Source organism: Stomoxys calcitrans, chromosome 5 (assembly GCF_963082655.1).
Source record: "Stomoxys calcitrans chromosome 5, idStoCalc2.1, whole genome shotgun sequence".
Lineage (NCBI taxonomy): Eukaryota > Metazoa > Arthropoda > Insecta > Diptera > Muscidae > Stomoxys > Stomoxys calcitrans.
The window spans coordinates 39074094-39094581 of record NC_081556.1 but is presented as its reverse complement, the minus strand read 5'-3'; the positions used below and the strand labels follow the sequence as shown (position 1 = coordinate 39094581).

Below are 20488 nucleotides of genomic sequence, written 5' to 3'. Positions count from 1 at the left end.
TATCTGTTGCGTGTTTCACTGTTATTTTTTCTTTTAATAGAGGGCTTTTGCACATTGTTCTTGTTGTAGCTGTAGCCGCCGCCGATGCCGCTTAAATTTTAGTTCAAGCCTTATTTGCTGGTCGTCGCTTTGTTTGAACGTGTCTGTGTGTGTGTGTTTTAGTAGTTCATATTTATTCTCTTTTTGTACTGAGTGAGGTTCGGCAATGTGGTGGTTTGTGGCGGTGCTTCGCTTCGATTCGTGTGAAGTGCAAAACTTTTAACTTTTATTTTCAACAAGGCACACACACACACACACACACACTCAGACATACTGTTTAACAGATGAGAGCCATATACGATTTAACATTTGCCAGTTGGTCTTCGACACTTTGGCGTATTGGTTGGTTGGTTGTTGTGTTATTGTTGTGAGTGGTGCTTGATAATATTGACGATGATGATGGTTATGTTGGCGGCGGTTGGCTTTGTATTCGTCTCTTAGAAGAGTAGCGGCTTTGTGTTTCGTATCGTATCGATTGGCATGAAATCTCGATTTGATTCTGATCTCGTATCAAACAGTTAGTCAGTAGGATTATCGATCGTCAACGGTGGTGGTCGATTAAAAGAATCTTAACGCGTATGAAGAGAATTGTGCAATTATCGAGTCCATAGAATCAAGTGCCTTTAAAAAAAGTGTGATAGTCTCGGCTTTAAATAAGGTACACAACGTGGAACATAGTTTGTGTTTTTGCAATTTCGCGTTTAAATATTTTTTTAAATCGTGCTCTAACAGTGATTTCTCAACAAGTTAAATAAAAAAAAAATCGCGTGTTTTAGTGATCAACCAAATTTTGATTTTGTGTTAGGTTTGTTGTTGCTACAACAGTGTCTGTCTGTTTAGATTGAAACCAAAACAACAACAACAAACAAAAGCGTAAAAACCAATCATAACAACAATTTCTTAAATTTGTTGGTGAATTTGTATATTTTTTGTTATTTTTTTTTTGGTGTATGTGTGTCGTTGTTCGATTTTCGTCATTTCATGTGTTTGTTGTTATGGTTTTTTTTATAAGCGACTGGTGTTTCTTTTTATTAACATTCGTTCAACATTTTTTTTTTGTTTTGGCCAGAAACTAGTTAGTCTGGGCTAAAAACAAATGCAAAAAAAAATCTACCATAAATAAATAACAAAAAAGTACAGTGCCTGAGCAAAGTATAAGCCATCAAATAATAGTTATTTCTTTTAAAAACATAAACAAAACAAATCGCAAAATAAAAGTGAAAAAATAGTAATTTTCTTATTGTGTCTAATTTATCGCTCCTAAATTGTCTCTAAAAAGAAGTGATTGTTCCTATGGGTGTTGATAATGGAAAATAGTCATTATTTTAGACAAGTCAGAATACAAATATGAAACCACTCGGACTGGACTCGTTTCGATGATTGGTAAGATCATCACCATCAGCAGCATAGTAAATCATGTCCGTCCGTCTGACTGGCCTACATATTTATAGCAACGATATCCGGCCTTTAAAACCAATGTCATTTATTGATTAACTTTCCTTTTTTATGTTTATTTTGGCAAAGCATCAATCATTTAGCCCAAAAAATTAATTTTTATTCATTGAGAGAATCAAAAGTACTTAAAAAGAGTTACACATATTGTCAAATTTTTATTTTGGACATCGCTGTTTTATAACTGCTTATAAATTGATGGTTCAATTTTAAGGGCCGATGTTGATATTGGATAACTTAAACGCTTTGCTCGATTGCGTATCTTTTCTTTGTTCAAATTGAGTCAAATTGTCTTAAATTGAGAAATGCCAAATAAAATGCAGAAAAAACAATTTGGCGTTTAGGCGTGGTTCACATTTGGCATCATAAAATTTCAACACCCTTTACGTAAGATTGGTACATTAGCACAAACGCTATAAATAAGTATACGGACACTAAGCACCAATTGAACTTGATTGAACTAAAATAGAATTGTGCAAAAAACAAAACAAAAATTAACAAGTTAAAACGTGCTTAGTTCGGCCCGGCCGAACTTTGGATACCCACCAAAAAAATTTACAAGTTATAGCGTGCAAAGTTCGGGCCGGGCCAGAGTGGGTGCGGGGTCTACGTTGAGAACACAGGGACACATATCTGTTTCCGACTGCCTGACCATAATTCCGTCCTGTAGGCGGAGATCCGGGCGATCCGGGAATGCGAGAGATGGTATGGTGTTAACTCAAGAAAGTCTAGTGTGAACATCTTTACGTACAGTAAACTGGTTATCAGGGCAATAACAACCAGGTCGGTCTGCCATATTGAAATATGGCGCAAGACCTCGAGATATTCTTCTATAAGGCAGCAATATCCAAATCTTGACCGATCTGGGCAATCTGCAGGTAGGACATCGATAGACCTAACACAACTCACTGTCCCAAATTTCAGTGAAATCGGATAATAAATTCTGCTTTTATGGGCCTGAGACCTTAAATCTCCAGATCGGTCTATATGGCAGCTATATCCGAATCTGGACCGATCTGGGCCAAACTTAAAAAGGATGTCTAAGGGCCTTACACAACTCACTGTCCCAAATAGGGCAATAAATTTGCCTTTAATGAGCCCAAGACCTTGAATCGAGAGATCGGTCTATGTGGGGGCTTTATCAAGATAAATTCCGATATAGCCCATCCTCGCACTTAACCTGCCTATGGACAAAAAAAAATCTATGCAAAGTGTGTGATGTCAACAGACATTTCTCTCCAGAATCATTTTTATACCCACCTCCATAGGATGGGGGTATACTAATCTAGTCATTCCGTTTGTAACACATCGAAATATTCGTCTAATGCCCCATAAAGTATTTATATTCTGGGTCATCTCGACGTTTTGAGTTGATCTAGGCATGTCCGTCCGTCCATCCTACCATCCGTCCGTCTGTAGAGATCACGATAGCGGTCAATCGCCTAGAGTTAGTCGCTTGAAATTTTGCACCGATAATAAATATGGATGTAGGCGCTTGGGGATTGCAATTGGGCCATGTCGGTTAAGATTTAGATATAACTCCCATATAAAACGATCTGCCGATTTGACTTCTTGAGCCCCTGGAAGCCGCAATTTTTATTAAGACTTCCAATAACTGTACCAAATACGGTCCGAATCGGTCTATAAGCTGATATAGCTCCCATATAAACCGATCTCCCGATTTAACTTCTTGAATCCTTACAAGCCGCAATTTTTTTTATACGATTTGGCTGAAATTTATATTTTGGGGCCACTGAGTGACTTGGCACTGAAAATTTATATCAGATTCGTGTTCTACTCTAAAATACCTTTTATTTGGGCCTCATATTGGAATGTTCAGCAAATACGTCCTGTTTGGGGTGTGTTATAGGGGTGCGATGGCCCCATAGACACTCTTTCCCAAATGTTGGCATCAGATTCGTGCCCTACTCCCAAAGACCTTTCATTTGAACCACATATTGCTATGGTCAGCAAATTTGTCCTCTTTACGGGGGGTCTTGGTGAAGGAGCGGCCCCAAAACATTTGGTCTCATATTTGGATATCAGTTTTGTATTCTACACTCAAATATTTTATTTGAGCCCCATATGGTCATGGCATGGTCAGTTGTTGTTGTTGTTGTAGCACTTCTTGTGTTCCATCTTTCGTCTGCTTGATTCTGTTGAGTGTCAAGATCCAGGAGCTGGGTCTGAGTCGAGTGGGTCTGACTGGGCAGTTAAACAGGTGACGGGTGGTCCCTGGTTACAATCGGGAGATACATCTTGCACGTCGCCATCAATTTTTGCTGTGTAGGAGTTGAGGCGGCTGCATCTGCCGGAACGTTTTTGCGCCAGAACTACTCTGGTTTGCCGGGGGAGATCAATTTCTTCAGGTGCAATGTTGTGTGTTTTGGGGAAGGGGTGGATCCCCAGAAACTTAGTCCCACATTTGAATTTCAAGTTCGTGTTCTACACTCAAATTCCTTTCATTTGAGTTTCATATTGCCATGATCGGTAATTATTTCCGATTTAGAGGTATTTTGGGGGCCGGGGTGGTCCCCCAAACACTTGGTCCGACAGCTAGATATCAGATACGTTTTCTTATCTTAATTACCTTTCATTTGAGTCCCATAATGGGACGCTCCCCTTTGGTGCCCCATCTGAAATTTTGATACCAAACTTCGATTAAATCGCACAAAATTTCGCTTAAACTGCACCACCCATCTCTGAGATCTGGCGTTTCTGAATATTATGGTTAGGGGAAGGGTCCGCCCCCTCACTTCAGATATCGAAAAATGAAGTACCCTATTTTCACCACTTGTCCATAATGCACCATTTGTGAAAATTTTATGAAAATCGTTTCAGCCGTTTTTGTGTCTATTCGGAACAACCAAATAAACAGACAAGCAAATTATGTTCGAATTTAGACGATCTTTTTTTTATAAAAATAAAATTTCAACGCAATTTCAATTTAACTTCCAAAAATTTATGATCTCAACTTTTCTCTTTGACCATACGATGTCGTTTGCCTTTGTTTTGCACTCAATTTGCTTTGTTTGGCGGCGTGTTGTTGTTTTTTCTCCAGCTGTTGATATCTTTGTTTTTGGCGGTTATTTAATACAACCATCATCGTCTTTATAGTCAAAGCTTCAGCCGCTCGTCTATCTAGTCTATGACAGTTTTTATTTTGCTACAATATAAATCAAAATGTACTGGTGGGGGTCGATCACTTGCTTGTTTCGGTTGTTGTAGAGTGATTTTTCGATTTTTCAAGTCTTTCTTAAATAACAAAATTTTGCCAAAAACAAATTTAATTTCGAGTGTTCACCTGTCAAGTTTACCAGCTTGTGTTTAAGTGTTGTTTATTTAGTTCGATCACTAAAACTGGTATTAGAAGTATCTAGACATTAGTCAATAGATTGCAAAATGTGCGTTTTATTTGGTTCAGTTATAGATAGAGGGGGTATAGAGGATAAATGCTGGCAACTTTGCATAAATGTTAAAAATAGAATTTAGAATTTAATCTATTTGCTCTAGAAGTTATTTAAGGTTCTTATGATAATAAGCATACAATGGAGCGTATGCGTAATAAGAATTGACTTATTAAATATTTAAATAACTCATACTCCCCGGTGTACTCTATAATGGTCTTATTCTTATAAAAGAAAGAGCGAGAGAGAGGGAATTATATCCTCCACAATAGGTTGGGGTTATTTCAATTTCGTTAAAGACCTACGACCCCATAACATTATGAGCCAAAAATTTCGATGAAAAAAATTATGAAATTTTCTATAAGGCTAAATTGCCACCAAAAGACAATGTTTTGAAAAAAATTTACCAAAATTTCCATGAAAAACTTTTGTCTTTTAAAATTTTTGTTTTAGAGAAGTTTTCTCGAAACATCTTTAGAGAAAATTTGGCGGAAATTTTGCTTTAGAGAAAATTTCCCACAAAGATAACATTTTTTTGAAATTTTTCCAAAGAAAAAATTTTTACAAAATACTTTCTAAATCCAAATTTTTATGAAATTTTTCAAAGGACAAAATTTCAGAAGAATTTTTTCCAAAGCAAAATTGTAACCAAGTATTTTCGAAGGGTAAAAAGGGTGACTATAAAACAAGAAAAAAGCGAAAAACGGGTTTAGAATATTAGAAAGCAGTTTTTACAAACTAAAAGACAAAATTTAAGCATAATTTTTCCCAAACAAAAACCGGTTATTTATTCACCAATAAAAACCGAAAAACCGGGTTTTAATTTTAAGAAAGCGGGTTTCATAAAACAAACAAAATATGTTTAAAATAACCAACTTTCTCTTAAAAAAATGTTAGTAAAATTTTCCCTTAAGACAATATTTCCATGAAGTTTTCCTTAAAAAAAAAAAATTATAAAATTTTCTCTATAGACGAAATTTCCATAAATTTCCTTAAGAATTATTATAAAAATGTGATGTTAAAATGATTTTTACACGTGCACGATTAACCAGCTTCTAATATTTTCTATATTGCGAATATATTCCCATATATGTATAAAAAATTGTGTTAACTAAAAAAAGTACGTCGCTTTGCATTACAAATTAACAACGTTTAGAACAAATTTGTTGGTGTTTTAATTGTTCGCTAATGAATAACTGAAATATTTATTTTTCGTTGTTTGAGAATAGATCGTGATTTTCGATTATAGTTCAAAACGTTGATGTTGACTCAAATAAATGCATGCTTTAAAAAACGTGATTAGAAATTTTATAGGGGAAAAACTAATTCTCAGTTAGTTTGAAGGGACTCAAGGTGCTATAAAGTGAAGGAAATTAAAAAAAAAAACAGGTATAAAAGTGTTAAGTTGGTGCCGATCTTTGGATATCCACCACCATCCTATTTTCAAATTTTTTTTTTTATGAAATTTTGGCAATGCTTTGCCAATACATCTTTTTTTATAAGAAATGTTGTCAAAATTTCCTTTTATGGGAATTTAGTAAAACTCTTTTTTTATGGGAAATTCTGTCAATTGTTTTTATAGGAAATTTTGTCAAAATTTTATTTTTTTAGAATCTAGCTGAGCCGGGCTCGCTCCGTTGCGCCTTCTTTTTCTTTATATGGAAAATTATTATCAATAAATTCGCTCGAAGCGTTAAAGGTCATCTAAGCTTGGATGTTAGAACTACTCCAGTTAAAAAAAAAACTTTATTTTCACGGGGATTTTGGTAGTGGGAATGGCCCCAGGGTGGTGGTTTGTGGGAAAGGGGGTGGTATTAAACCTCAGAAACTTGATGCTGATTGTGGTTTGTGGGATAGGAGATGGTATTGACAACCAGAAACTTGGTTCTGAAAGTGGGTATCGATTTCGTCCTCTACTCCCTCTACCTACTGTACTCTACCTTTTATTTGAACCCCATATTACCATGGTCGGTAAATATGTCCGATTTAAAGATGTTTTATGGATTGGAGTGGTCTCCCAAACCCTTAGTCCTGAGAAAATATCAGCATCGCGATCCTTTCAAATATCATTTATTTGAGTCCAATATTGGCCCAAAAATTGGTCGGTCTGAGTGATTTGGCCTTGAAAATACATATCAGATTCGTGTTCCACTCTAAAATACCTTTTATTTGAGCACCATATTGAAATGGTCAGCAAATACGTCCTGTTTGGGGGTGCTATGAAGGTAGGGTGACCCCATAAACACTTTTTCCCGAATGTTAATATCAGATTTGTGCCCATCTTCCAAAGACCTTTCATTTGAGCCCCGTATTGCTTCGGTCCGTAAATTTGTCCTCCTTTAGGGGTGTTTTGGTGGAGGAACGGTCCACCAAACACTTGGTCTCATATTTGGATATCAGTTTTATATTTAATTTGATCACCATATTGACATGGTCAGTTGTTGTTGTTGTTGTAACAGTTTTTGTGTTCCATCTTTCGTCTGCTTGATTCTGTTGAGTGTCAAGGTCCAGGAACTGGGTCTGAGTCGAGTGGGTCTGGCTGGGCAGTTAAACAGGATACGTGTATCGTGTGGTCTCTGGTTACAATCGGGACATACATCTTGTAATGTCATGATCGGTTAATATGTATGTCTGAGTTAGGGGTGTTTTGGGGTTGAGGGGATCACCTAGACACTTTTGAGCCCCATATTGCCATTGATTCACGTGATGAGGCGTCCTCCAAACACTTCGTCCTACATTTGGATATCAGATGCGTATTCTATTACCGAATCTTTTATTTGGTCAGTAAATAAACCCTGTTTATGGGGAAATTTCGTGTTCTACTCCCCAGTACCTTTCATTTGAGCCTTGGTCGGTTAATATGTACGATTTAGGGGTGTTTTGAGAAGTGGGGTGATCCCCGGAACGCTTAGCCTAGTGAAAATATTAGAATCGTGTTCTACTCTTAAATATTATTTGTTTGAATCCCATATTGCCATTGGTTTAAGAGGAGTATACGAAGTAAGGTGTCCTCTAAACACTTGGCCGCAAAAAAAAGGAAATCAAATTCGTTTTCTGCAATCATCAGCAAATATGACCGGTTTGGGGGGTGGGTCCTAAAATGTATTAACATCCATTCTCCTTTGGGCCCCAAATTGTCATAGTGAGCATATACGTCCTATTTGGGGGTTGTTATGCGAATGTGACTTCCCCTAGGCAGTTAATCCCGAATGCTGGTATCAAATTCGTACTCTGCTCCCAAATACTTTTGAGCCATATGGGGCTCCGTAATCGGCGAACATGTCCAGTTTGGGAGGGGGAATAGCGGCCCAATAGACACTTTTTACCGAATGTTGATATCAGATTCGTGCTCTACTTCCAAAGAACTTTCATTTGAGCCACATATTGCTTTGGTCGATAATTGTACGAATACCTTTTATTGGAGTCCCATATTGCCCCGATCGGTCCACTTTTAATTTTGGGTGGTACTTTTGGGGCGGTTTCAGTGTTGGGCGGCGCCCTAGGCACTTATATTAAATTTTTGACATCATATTCGTGTTCTACTCTCGTATACCTTTCATTTGAGTAATATATTGGCTCGATAGGTGCACTTTGGTTTTGGGGGCGGTTTTGGGCTTGGGACGGCGCCCTAGCTATTTGTATTCTTCTCCGGAAAACATTTCATTGGAGCCCAATATCGTCCCGATCGGTCCACTTTGATTTTTGGCTGTACTTTTGGGACGGTTTTGGGCTTGGGACGGTTCTCTAAGTACTTGGCCTCAATTTCAAATATCATATTCATATTCTACTCCCAAATACCTTTCATTTGGGTCGCATATCGTCCCTATCGGTCCTCTTAAATTTTTGGCGGTACTTTTTGGATCGGTTTTGGGCCTGCGGCGGCCTCCTAAATACCTTTCATTTGAGTCCCATATTGTCCCAATCGATAAATATGGGCTGGTGTCGGGTTTTGGGTGGTGGGGAGGCCCTCAGACACCAAGGAATATATTTTTATGTTAGATTTCTACTCTATTTTTAAATACCTTCCATTTGATACCCATATTGCTCAAAGAGGTAAAAGTGTCCTCTTGGGTGGTTTTTTTGGGGAAAGGGGACCCCCGACACGTAGGGTGCCATTTTTATGCCAAGTACGCACTCTACTCTTAAATAGCTTTCATTTGATACCCATATTGTCCCAATAGGTAAACATGTCCGTTCGGGTTGATTTTGGGATGGGGCGCCCCCCAGGATTTTGACTCCACATTTTTATACCAATTTCATGTTCTTGGTGTAACATAAGGTAGCAGACAAAATGTCGCTGAAATCGGTGCACCCATCTCCGAGATCTGGAGTTTTTAAAATTGTGGTAAGGGGAAGGTCCGCCCCTCATTTTTATGAAATAGATTTTGTCAAAATTTAATATGTAAGTAAAGTTGTTCAAAATTAAATTTTTAAAAGAAATTTTGTCAAAATTAATTTTTCTAGCAAATTTTGTTAAAATTTTATTTTTATAGAAAATTTTGTTAAAATTTAATTTTTATAGGAAATTTTGTCAAAATTTAATTTGTATAGAAAATTTTGTCAAAATTTAATTTTATTTTTATAGGAAAAAATTAATTTTTCTAGCTAATTTTGTTAAAATTTTATTTTTATAGAAAATTTTGTTAAAATTTAATTTTTATAGGAAATTTTGTCAATTTTAAATTTTTATAGCAAATTTGTCAAAATTTCCTTTTTGTCAAAATTAAATTTTATAGCAAATTTGTCGAAATTTTCTTTATAAGAAATTTTGTCAAAAATATATTTCTATAGGAAAATTTGTCAAAATTTAATTTTTATAGAAAATTTTGTCAAAAATTAAACTATAAAAGAAATTTTGTAAAAATTTAATTTCTATAGGAAATTTTGTTAAAATTTTATTTTAAAAGGAAATTTTATCAAAATGCCATTCCTATAGGAAATTTTTTTAAAATTTAATTTCTATGGAAATTTATGTCAAAATTTTATTTGTATCAGAAATTTAACTCTTGTGTGTCTAGAGATTACTAATGCCCCTTGTTCTCTAATTTCTCAAAGTCATTTCAAAGAGAATCGTTTTCCCTTTATGCCTTTGTTGATTTTTATTTTCTGTCATGCAACATTAAGCCGGGAAAGACCAACGAATTGAAAAACTTTCATTTTAGCGTTAAAGTTCAAACGAACAGCCCAAGAAAATGTAACTGAAGCGAAATGAACTGAACTGAAATTAAGTACCACCAAGTACGGCATGACCAAAGCAATGGCTTTCTCTTTTAAGCAGTGCTGGGCGCACCTCAACTTCCTCGGGCCCCTGGGATTTACCACTACACTACAGACGAGTGACTTAATTGAAACATTGCTATATTTTGACTTGGCTGACTTCAACTCGAAGTTGGTGGTCAAAAGCAACGGACCAACACACTGTCAACCAATTAAAGTTGACATAATTTTAGATACGTGGTCATGTAATGACGGACAACTTCACTGAAATGGCAGCAGTTGTCAATGGAAAGACGGCGGCGCCACCTGGGTTTTTGCCGTATGGAAATTTCCCTTTTATGTGAGGAATTGCCTGTAAAGGGGGAGAGGTTGTTGGCCTTTTGAGTTTTTTTTTCGTTTTGGCAAATTTCCTACAAATTATTGTACAAAAGGTTACAAAAACAAGGAAAATTCGTACCTCCATTCATGCTAAAACGTCGCATGGCCATAGACTCACGTTTTGTTGGTTTAGTTTTAAATACCCACTGGACTATATTGGCTAGCCATTAGATGTTAAAGTGTTTTAGCCGTTTGTGGTCAAATAAGCCATTTGTTACTCGATTTGTTACAAATGCATGACAATTTGAAAAAAATAGGTAATTAAAGTGTTGGAAGGATGGAGGGACGGACAAATGGTCGAACAGACATGCGGACAAACAGACGGGCGGACTCACTGATGGACGAACGTACAGACATCCGAGTGGACAGACATACGAACGGGTGGACATACATCCAGACGGACGGACACGCAAATGTGTTTAACTTGTTAATGTTGGGTAGTGTGTTAATACGATTTTTAGCTTGGTCTATGCCTCTGCTCTACACACATAGACATGTGGTGCGATTTTTGCTGCTTATAATGGCGATTATCAATGAATTATTTGTGTGATGTAATATTGTTAAAATCTTGCAAAAGGCAGTGGTGAATTTGCAGAAGCATTTGTGATTGAATAGCATTAGAAAAATGAATGAAATGTATATTTTTCAATTTCAATGAAATTTCGACCGAATTATCAACAATTATTAAATTTTATTAATAATTTTAAAATGATTGAAAATTTCCAAAAATTACGAAATTATCTTTTTTTCATACTAGTTTTTGTTTTTCCTTCAATTTTTTTGCTTCTTGTGAATTTTCTTGTGATTCATTTCATTTCATTAAGTATGAGTACCTTTTGTTTATCTTTTTACTTTATTGCATGATCATAAATAATATATGCGTTATTTTAGCTTTGTTTTACTTTTAACAAGTCAATCAACCATGTGCCAGTTCTATGTCTTTGTAGAAAATGAAAATGTTCGGTTCCGCTTGTTCTTTGATGGACGTAGACAAAAAACAAGGAATTTTCCGGAAGCATTATAGCCTTCCTGGGTATTTACGCAGGTGTTAAACATTTTCTTAAACTAAAAAAAAAATGAATTAAAAAAATATCAAAACTTAAAACAATTAAAAGCGTGCCAATTCGGCCGGACCGAATCTTTTATATCCTCCACCATGAATCGCATGTGTCAAGTTCTTTGAAGGACTTTCTTAATATACATATGAGCAACATCAAGTTATAGACCGATAAGGACTGTTCTTGTCTTGGCTGTTAGAAAAATACCACCTCCAAAATTTCAGGCAAATCGAGTAAAAATTTAGTCCTCCAGAGGCTCAGATGGTCAAATTGGGATATCGGTTTATATGGCAGCCATACCATTTAGACCATGCTTGGCACAGTTGTTGGAAGTCATACCATAACGACCTATACAAAATTTCAACCAAATCAAATAAGAACTGCGCCCTCTAGAAGCTAAAGAAATCTAATCGGGAGAACGGTTTATATGGCGGCTTCATCAGATTATAGACTGATTCAAACTATACTTTGCAGAGTTGTTGAAAGTGATTTCTCAACGTTATATGCAAAATTTAAGCCAAATCGGATAAGAATTGCGCCCTCTAGAGGTACAAGAAGTCAAGACCCAAGAACGGTTTATATGGCGGCTATATCAGGTTATGAACCGATTTGAACCATACTTTTCACAGTTGTTGGAGTTGATACCAAAACACCTCGTGCAAAATTTAAACCAAATTGAATACGATTTGCGCCCTCTAGAAGATCAAGAAATCTAATCGGGAGATCGGTTTATATGGCGGCTATATCAGGTTATGGACTGATTTAGATCATATTTGACGCAGTTGTTGAAAGTCATTATACAACGTGGAAAATTTCAACCAAATCAGTTAATAATTGCGCCCTCTACAGGCTTAAGAAGTCAAGACCCATGATCGGATTATATGGCGGCTATATCAGGTTATGAACCGATACTTGGCGCAGTTTTTGGAAGTGATACCAAAACACCCCGTGCAAAATTTCAGCCAAATCGGATAAGAATTGAGCCCTCTAGGGGCTCAAGATGTCAAGACCCAAGATCGGTTTATATGGCAGACGGACATGGCTAGATCGACTTAAAATGTCATGACTTTCTAGAATATATTGTATATACTTCATGGGGTCTTAGACGAATATTTCGAGGTGTTACTTACGGAATGACGAAATTAGTATACCCCTATCCTATGGTGGTGGTATAAAAATGTCGCTTTGTTTCTCTTGGGTCTTTTTCAGGATAAGACACAGGGTTTGCCATGTAAAACTTCTCTCCAAAGAGGTGTCGCATTGCGGCTCGCCGTTCGGACTCGGCTATAAAAAGGAGCCCCCTTATCATTGAGCTTAAACTTGAATCGGACTGCACTCATTGATATGTGAGAAGTTTGCCCCTGTTCGTTAGTGGAATGTTCATGGGCAAAATTTGCATTTGCAGGCACAGGGTGAGTTTTGCTGTATGGTGGACATACAAAGTTCCAAGTCACATTGAAATGGGCCTAATTATCTTGTTGAACTTTGATTTCAATCTTTCCCTTAGAACGCTCAAAGTTATTTGGAACGAGATGGGAAGACTTAGGGTCCAATCATCGGTTATATGTTCTTATTGCCGATTTAAGCAGAGGAGCTGTACAGCGAGTCGCCTCTGCTATTAAATAGTTCAGCTACACTTACAAATATTTCAAAAATATACAAAAAAAAAGTTAGTTGAAGTCATAGAGACACTGATGATGCAGAACACACATGACTGCCAATCAATATATCACTAGAAAATATTCCAAAAAATTTATGGGTATCAGTTCGTTTAGTGAAACAAATGTTCTGTCATAGCCAATTAAAGTAAAGTAATAACGGATAAACCAGTTCCAAAGTCGTAAAGGTACCGACGATACAGAAGTCAACTAACTTCCAAATGAGATGGCAACTCTAGAAAATATTCAATACACTGATGATGCAGAACTGACCTGACTTCCAAATAATGTGGCAACACTAGCGAATATTCTAAAAATAAACAAAAAAGTTTGATGAAGTCATAGAGACACCGATGATGTAGAACACATCTGACTGCCAAATAAGGTGGCAACACCAGAAAATTCTCCAAAAGAGGTTTTAATGATCCAAAACTGACAGACCAGGTTCGAAGTCGTAGAGACACAGAGATGATACAGAAGTCAACTGACATTTTTATAAGGTGGAAACTCTAGAAAATATTCCAAAAAGATACTGATGATGCAGAACGCATCTGAGTTTCAAGTTAGGTGGCAGCAATAGAACAGTTTACCAAAATAGACAAAATAGATTTGATAAATCCAAAACTGAAATACCAGATTCGAATTCTAAAACACACTAATGATGCAGAAGTCAATTGACTTCCATATAAGGTGGCAACTCTCGAAAATATTCCCAAAAAATAATGATGAAGCAGAACACACCTGACTTTCGTAAAGCTGGCAACACTTGGAATTATACTAAATAGCTTTGATGAAGTCATAGAGACACTGATGATGCAGAACACACCTGATGCAGAAGTCAACTGACTTCCGAATAAGGTGGCAACTCTCGAAAATATTTCCAAAACACTACTGATGAAGCAGAATGCACCTGACTTTCTTAAAGCTGGCAACACTTGCGAATATACCAAATAGGTTTGATGAAGTCATAGAGACACTGATGATGCAGAACACACCTGACTGTCAAATAAGGTGGCAACACCAGACAATTTTCCAAAATGGCTTTTAATGATTTAAAACCGACATACCAGGTTCGCAGAGACGCTGATGAAACAAAAGTCAACTGATTTTCATATAAGATGGGAACTCGGGAGAGTATTCCCAAAAGTTACTGATGATGTGGAATGCACCTGACTTTCAAATAAGTTGGCAATTTTGTTGTATGGTGGACATATAAAGTTCCAAGTCGCATTGAAAGTGGCCTAATTATCTCTTTGAACTTAGATTTCAATCTTTCCCATAAAACGCTCAAATGTATTTGAATGAGATGGGAAGACTCAGGTTCCAATCATCGATTAGGTGCTCTTCTAGCTGAATTAAGCAAACGAACTGATCAGCGAGTCGCCTCTGCCATTAAATAGTTCAGCTGACAAACCATCGGCTCCTGCTGTCTTGTTGTTCTTTGGCCAAGTTAGTGTTAGGTAGATTAGATTGTTTGCTATCGACAGGTTTTTGTTGCCATCGAATACCAACAGCAAGAATAAATATTCTTTCCATATCCCAAGCATACTATCTGTAGCTTGTACCAGAGACACTGATGATGCAGAACACAACTGACCACCGAATGAGATGCCATCTCTAGAAAATATTTCAATAATGATCATAATAACAATTGATAGACTACGATATTCGTGTAGACCAACGCAGCGCAAAGATTAACATGTCCTCCTATGACGCTGAACGCCTGGGTTCGAATCCTGGCGAAAACATCAGAAAAAATTTTAGCAGTGGTTACCCAAATACGGATATCCCGGCATTTTCCAATGGACTAGGAAAAGGTTTATCATTGCCCCGACATATCATTGGGACAAGAAAAGCTCTTTTCAAACATTTGGTTAGCTGATGTAAGCTATTCGCATCAATCGTGCTAAATATTTTTAACTTTACACCTCTCTGCCTTTTGTTCATCTTCTATCATAACTCTCTAATATTTATAAAAAAAAGAAATTTTCCTATCTACCTTTTTTGATTTTTGTTTAATAAATTCACAACAGGTAGCACTTAAAACGCTCATCCACTTCGTGGCTTAAATGCAAAATTTAAATTCAACATCATCAATGGGTGGCAGTACCATGCGCGAAGATTTTTACTTTTTTTTTGTTTGGTGATTTTTGATTTTTTTTAAACATTTTTTATGCTCCAGTTCTTGTATAAAATAACATGTTGCGGCATCTATTTAAATACGATTACCATTTATGGGATGCGTTGGCTTTGTTTTTATGGCAAATTCAATTTTTGAAGGTTATTAACCTGACCCTAGTTTTTTCTTACTTTTATACCAATGCACGGGAGTAGAGTTGATGAATAGAAGTAGAATTTCTCGAAAGTTTCTTAAAAATGATTCCTCAAACGATTTATTTTCGTGATGTTTTCCATCATAACGGTTTCAAGATTTTTGCAGAATTTTAAATAGCTTTTTAAATGATTTGTAAACTTGCAAAAATCAGAAAAAGAGGGGAAAAAATTAAACAACACAAACTCGTATAAACTTTCAAAATTATACCGGAACTGAATACCAAATGGAGGCTATTGACGCTTGTCGTTGTTTGTGACGCCTTCACTTCACATGCGGCTCTGTGGCTGAGTTATGAGATATGGTATGATATGATCTGAAATGATGTGTTGTGGTTTGGTTGGTGGTGTCTTCTTGACTTGATTTTCGTGGTCATTCGATGTCATAATCGATAATTCATTTTGCATTTTTGTTTTTTATTTATTGATTTTTTGGTAGGTGTTTTGTTTTTTGTTCTTTTTTTGTATATTTTGAGATAACGCAATTCTTTTATAATGAGTTGTTAATATTTGATTAACACCATCACATAAGTGGCTCATAAAAAATTGTTTAAAATTGATGGTGGTTTGATTTGTAATGAAGGTTTGCTAGATATCATTGTGCACAGTGTTATGGGGTGCACAACAGAGCGCGCAACAAGCCGATTACTGGCTTAAGTGTATGTCCATAGTGACATGCGGCGGATTAATATTCGCACCCTCTTTTCAACCTAACCTAGCCTATGGGGGAGGAAACGAATTTGGAACAGTTTTACATTTATCCAAATTTGACGAGTATTTGCATGTTGACTTTAAAGTTGGTCGTCGAGACACTGATGATACATAATGCAGCTGACTTCCCAACGAGGCGATAACTGTGATAATATTTCAAGCATAAACAAAGACACTTTACAATATAGAAGCTGATGATTCAATCGCAGTTGAATTCCAAATGAGTTGGTAGCACTAGGCAAACGAAGTCATAAAGACACTGATGATGCAGAACGCATTTGGATTTCAAAAGAGTTGGCAACGCAAAAAAATCTTCCATAATACATAAAAAAGTTGTGATGAATCGAAAGAATTATATACAACAAATGTTGTCGTGGAGACACTGACAATGCAGAACACAGCTGACATCTAAATGGTGTGGCAACTCTAGAGAATATTTCAAAACTATTCAAAATAGTTTTAATGTATCAATAAATGGTAGAAGCTGAATGTAGAAGTAGAGACACTGATGATACAAAACGTAACTGACTTCCAAATTATGTGGTAACTCTAGAAAATAATCTTAAAAATTTACAAAATAGTTTTGATAAAACAAAAACTTTGAACCGGAATGAAGTAGTGACACTGATGATGCAGCAATCAACTGACTTCTTTAAGAGGTGCAATACTGGCAAATATTCCAAGAAAATACAAAAATGGTTTGATGAAGTCATAGAGACACTGATGATGCTGAACGCACCTCACTACCAAATTAGGTGGCATCACTAGAAAATATTCCAAAAACTATATGGGTATCATTGATCCAAAATTTTATATCCCAGGTAGAAACACCGACGATATAAAAGTCGACTGATTTCCAAAAGAGGTGGCAACTCTAAAAAATATTCAAAGAATACACTGATGATGCAGAACGCACCTGACTTCCAAATAATGTGGCAACAATAGCAAATATTCCAAAAATATACAAAACAGGATTGGTGAAGTCATAGAGACACTGATGATGCAGAACACACTTGACTTCTAAATAACACTCAAAAAATTCCAATTACGGAGGTTTCACGGATCCTAAACTGTCAGACCAAGGTCGAAGTCGTAGAGAAACTGATGATACAGAAGTCAACTGACTTTCATGTAAGGGGGCAGACACCGATGATACAAAAATCCACTGACTTTCAAATGAGATGGAAACTCTAGAAAATATTCCAAAAAGACACTGATGATGCAGAACGGATCTGACTTACAAATAGGGTGGCAACACTAGAAAATATTCCACTCATAGACTAAACTGACAGACCAGGTTCATGGCCATAAACACACTGATTGACCTCCATATATGGTGGCAACTATCAAATATATTTAAAAAATATCGACGATGCAGAACGCACCTGACCTTCAAAAAATATGGCAACACTAGAAGGTTAAGTTAAATAATGTGGCAACACTAGCGAATAATCCAAAAATATTCAAAATAGGTTTGATGAAGTCATAGAGACACACACCTGACGGCCAAATAAGGTGGCAACTTGAGAAAATTTTCTAAAAAAGGGTTTATTGATCCAAAACTAACAGAATCGAAGTCGTAGAGACACTGAGGATTGAGAACTCAACTGACTTTCGTGTAAGGGGGCAACTTGAGAAAATATTCCAAAAAAATTCAAATAAGGTGGCAACAATAGAAAATTTTCCGAAAACAGACAAAATTGGTTTGATAGATCCAGAATCTTAGTCGTAAACACACTAATGAAGCAAAGGTCAACTGGCTTTCAAATGAGGTGGCAACTCTCGAAAATACTCCAAAAAACTACCGATGAAACAGGACTCACCTTTTAAAAAGGTGGCAACATTTGACAATATTTCAAAAATATACAAAATAGTTTTGATAATGTCATAAAAAAACTGATGATGCAAAACGCCCTTGACTTCTAAATAAGGTGGCAATACCAGAAAATATTCCTAAAATAGAAAAAAGTTTTAATTGATCCAAAACTGATGGACCAGATTCGAAGTTGTAGAGACGCTGATGATACAGAAGTCAACTAACTTTCATATAAGGTGGCAACTCCAGAAAATATTCCAAAAACAAACAAAATAGGTTTGATGAAGTCATAAAGATACTGATGATGCACAACGCACTTGACTTCAAAATAAAATGATAACCATAGAAAAAATTCGGAAAATAGACAAAATAGGTTTGATAGATTAAAAAACTGAAACCCCCGGTTCGAAGTCGTGAACACACTAATGAGGCAGAAGTCAATTGACGTCCATATTAGGTGGCAATTCTCGAAAAAATTCCAAAAAAATACTGATGATGCAGAACGCACCTGTTTTTTAAATAAGGTGGCAACGCTGGAAAATATTCCACAAATATGCAAAACTGATTAAACACACTGATTGACGGAAGTCATCTGACCTCCATAAAAGGTCACAACTCTTGAAAATACTACAAAAATATAAAGATGATGCAGAAGGCGCCTCACTTCCAAATGAGGTGGAACATTAGAAATTATTCCAAAAATAGGAGAGGTTTCATGGATCCTAAACTGACAGACAAGGTTCAATGTCGTAAAGACACTGATAATACAGAAGTCAACTGACCTCCATATAAGGTGACAACACTCAAATATATTCCAAACAAGTAAAAGCGTGCTAAGTTCGGCCGGGCCGAATCTTATATACCCTCCACCATGGATCGCATTTGTCGAGTTCTTTTCCCGGCATCTCTTCTTAGGCAAAAAAGGATATAAGAAAAGAGTTGCTCTGCTATTAAAACGATATCAAGATATGGTCCGGTTCGGACCACAATTAAATTATATGTTGGAGACCTGTGTAAAATTTCAGCCAATTCGTATAAGAATTGCGCCCATTGGGGCTCACGAAGTAAAATAGAGAGAACGATTTATATGGGATCTGTATCGGGCTATAGACCGATTCAGACCATAATAAACACGTTTGTTGATGGTCATGAGAGGATCCGTCGTACAAAATTTCAGGCATATCGGATAATAATTGCGACCTCTAGGGGTCAAGAAGTCAAGATCCCAGATCGGTTTATATGGCAGCTATATCAGGTTATGAACCGATTTGAATCTTATTTGACACAGTTGTTGAGTGTAAAAATAAAATACGTCATGCTAAATTTCAGTCAAATCGGATAGGAATTGCGCCCTCTAAAAGCTCAAGAAGTCAAATCCCCAGATCTGTTTATATGACAGCTATATCAGGTTATGAACGGATTTCAACCATACTTGGCACATTTGTTGGATATAATAACAAAACACGTCGTGCAAAATTTCATTCTGATCGGATAAGAATTGCGCACTCTAGAGGCTCAAGAAGTCAAGACCCAAGATCGGTTTATATGACAGCTATATCAGGTTATGAAGCGATTTCAACCATACTTAGCACAGTTGTTGGATAAACACGATAAACACAAAACACGTCGTGCAAAATTTCATCCCAATCGGATAAGAATTGCGCACTCTAGAGGCTCAAGAAGTCAAGACCCAAGATCGGTTTATATGGCAGCTATATCAGGTTATGGACCGATATGGCCCATTTACAATACCAACCGACCTACACTAATAAGAAGTATTTGTGCAAAATTTCAAGCGGCTAGCTTTACTCCTTCGGAAGTTAGCGTGCTTTCGACAGACGGACGGACGGACGGACGGACGGACAGACGGACGGACATGGCTAGATCGACATAAAATGTCACGACGATCATGAATATATATACTTTATGGGGTCTCAGACGAATATTTCGAGTAGTTACAAACAGAATGACGAAATTAGTATACCCCCCATCTTATGGTGGAGGGTATAAAAATAACGATGTTGCAGAACGCACCTGAATTTTGAGGTTGAGTGGGTTGCCCACCAAAGGTGAGTTCACTCCGAGGCCAGTTTGGCCCATTATGGTACCCTAGAAAGGAAGGGAGGAGTAAAAAGATGTGAGACTTCGGACTAGAGGTTATACACGAATAAAAGAAAGACAGGAGGAATGGAGAACCCCAGCAGAGGGTGAAGAACACCCATCCCCATGCAAGCACCGATGTACCTTCGCCGGAGCTTATGACACCCACCGTCGGAACCATCCTGTTCCGCCAATAAATCTCAGAAGACCAACCAGAGGTAAATTCGCAAGTTCATCCAGATTGGAGAAGAAACGGCTCCCCAGAAAGGAGAGCCTACGTCCGTGCAGACCCGGACATGAACACAGCAAGTACTCGATAGT

At 36.8% G+C, this 20488-nt stretch overlaps 1 protein-coding gene across 8 annotated transcripts in view; it reads left to right on the top strand.

Moving 5' to 3' along the window:
- Window positions 1-20488, top strand: part of LOC106082412 (NAD kinase) — a 95892-nt gene that overhangs the window by 31744 nt on the left and 43660 nt on the right. For 2 of the 8 annotated variants that reach the window (XM_059368674.1, XM_059368673.1), the window contains exon 1: window positions 431-697. The exons of 2 other annotated variants lie outside the window; for them this stretch is intronic. The gene's annotated coding sequence lies outside the window, so the exon portion shown is untranslated. Of the gene's footprint in view, window positions 1-388; window positions 407-430; window positions 698-850; window positions 948-20488 lie in introns of those variants that run through there. 4 more of the 8 variants (XM_059368676.1, XM_059368678.1, XM_013244902.2 and 1 more) reach the window with 4 other exon arrangements.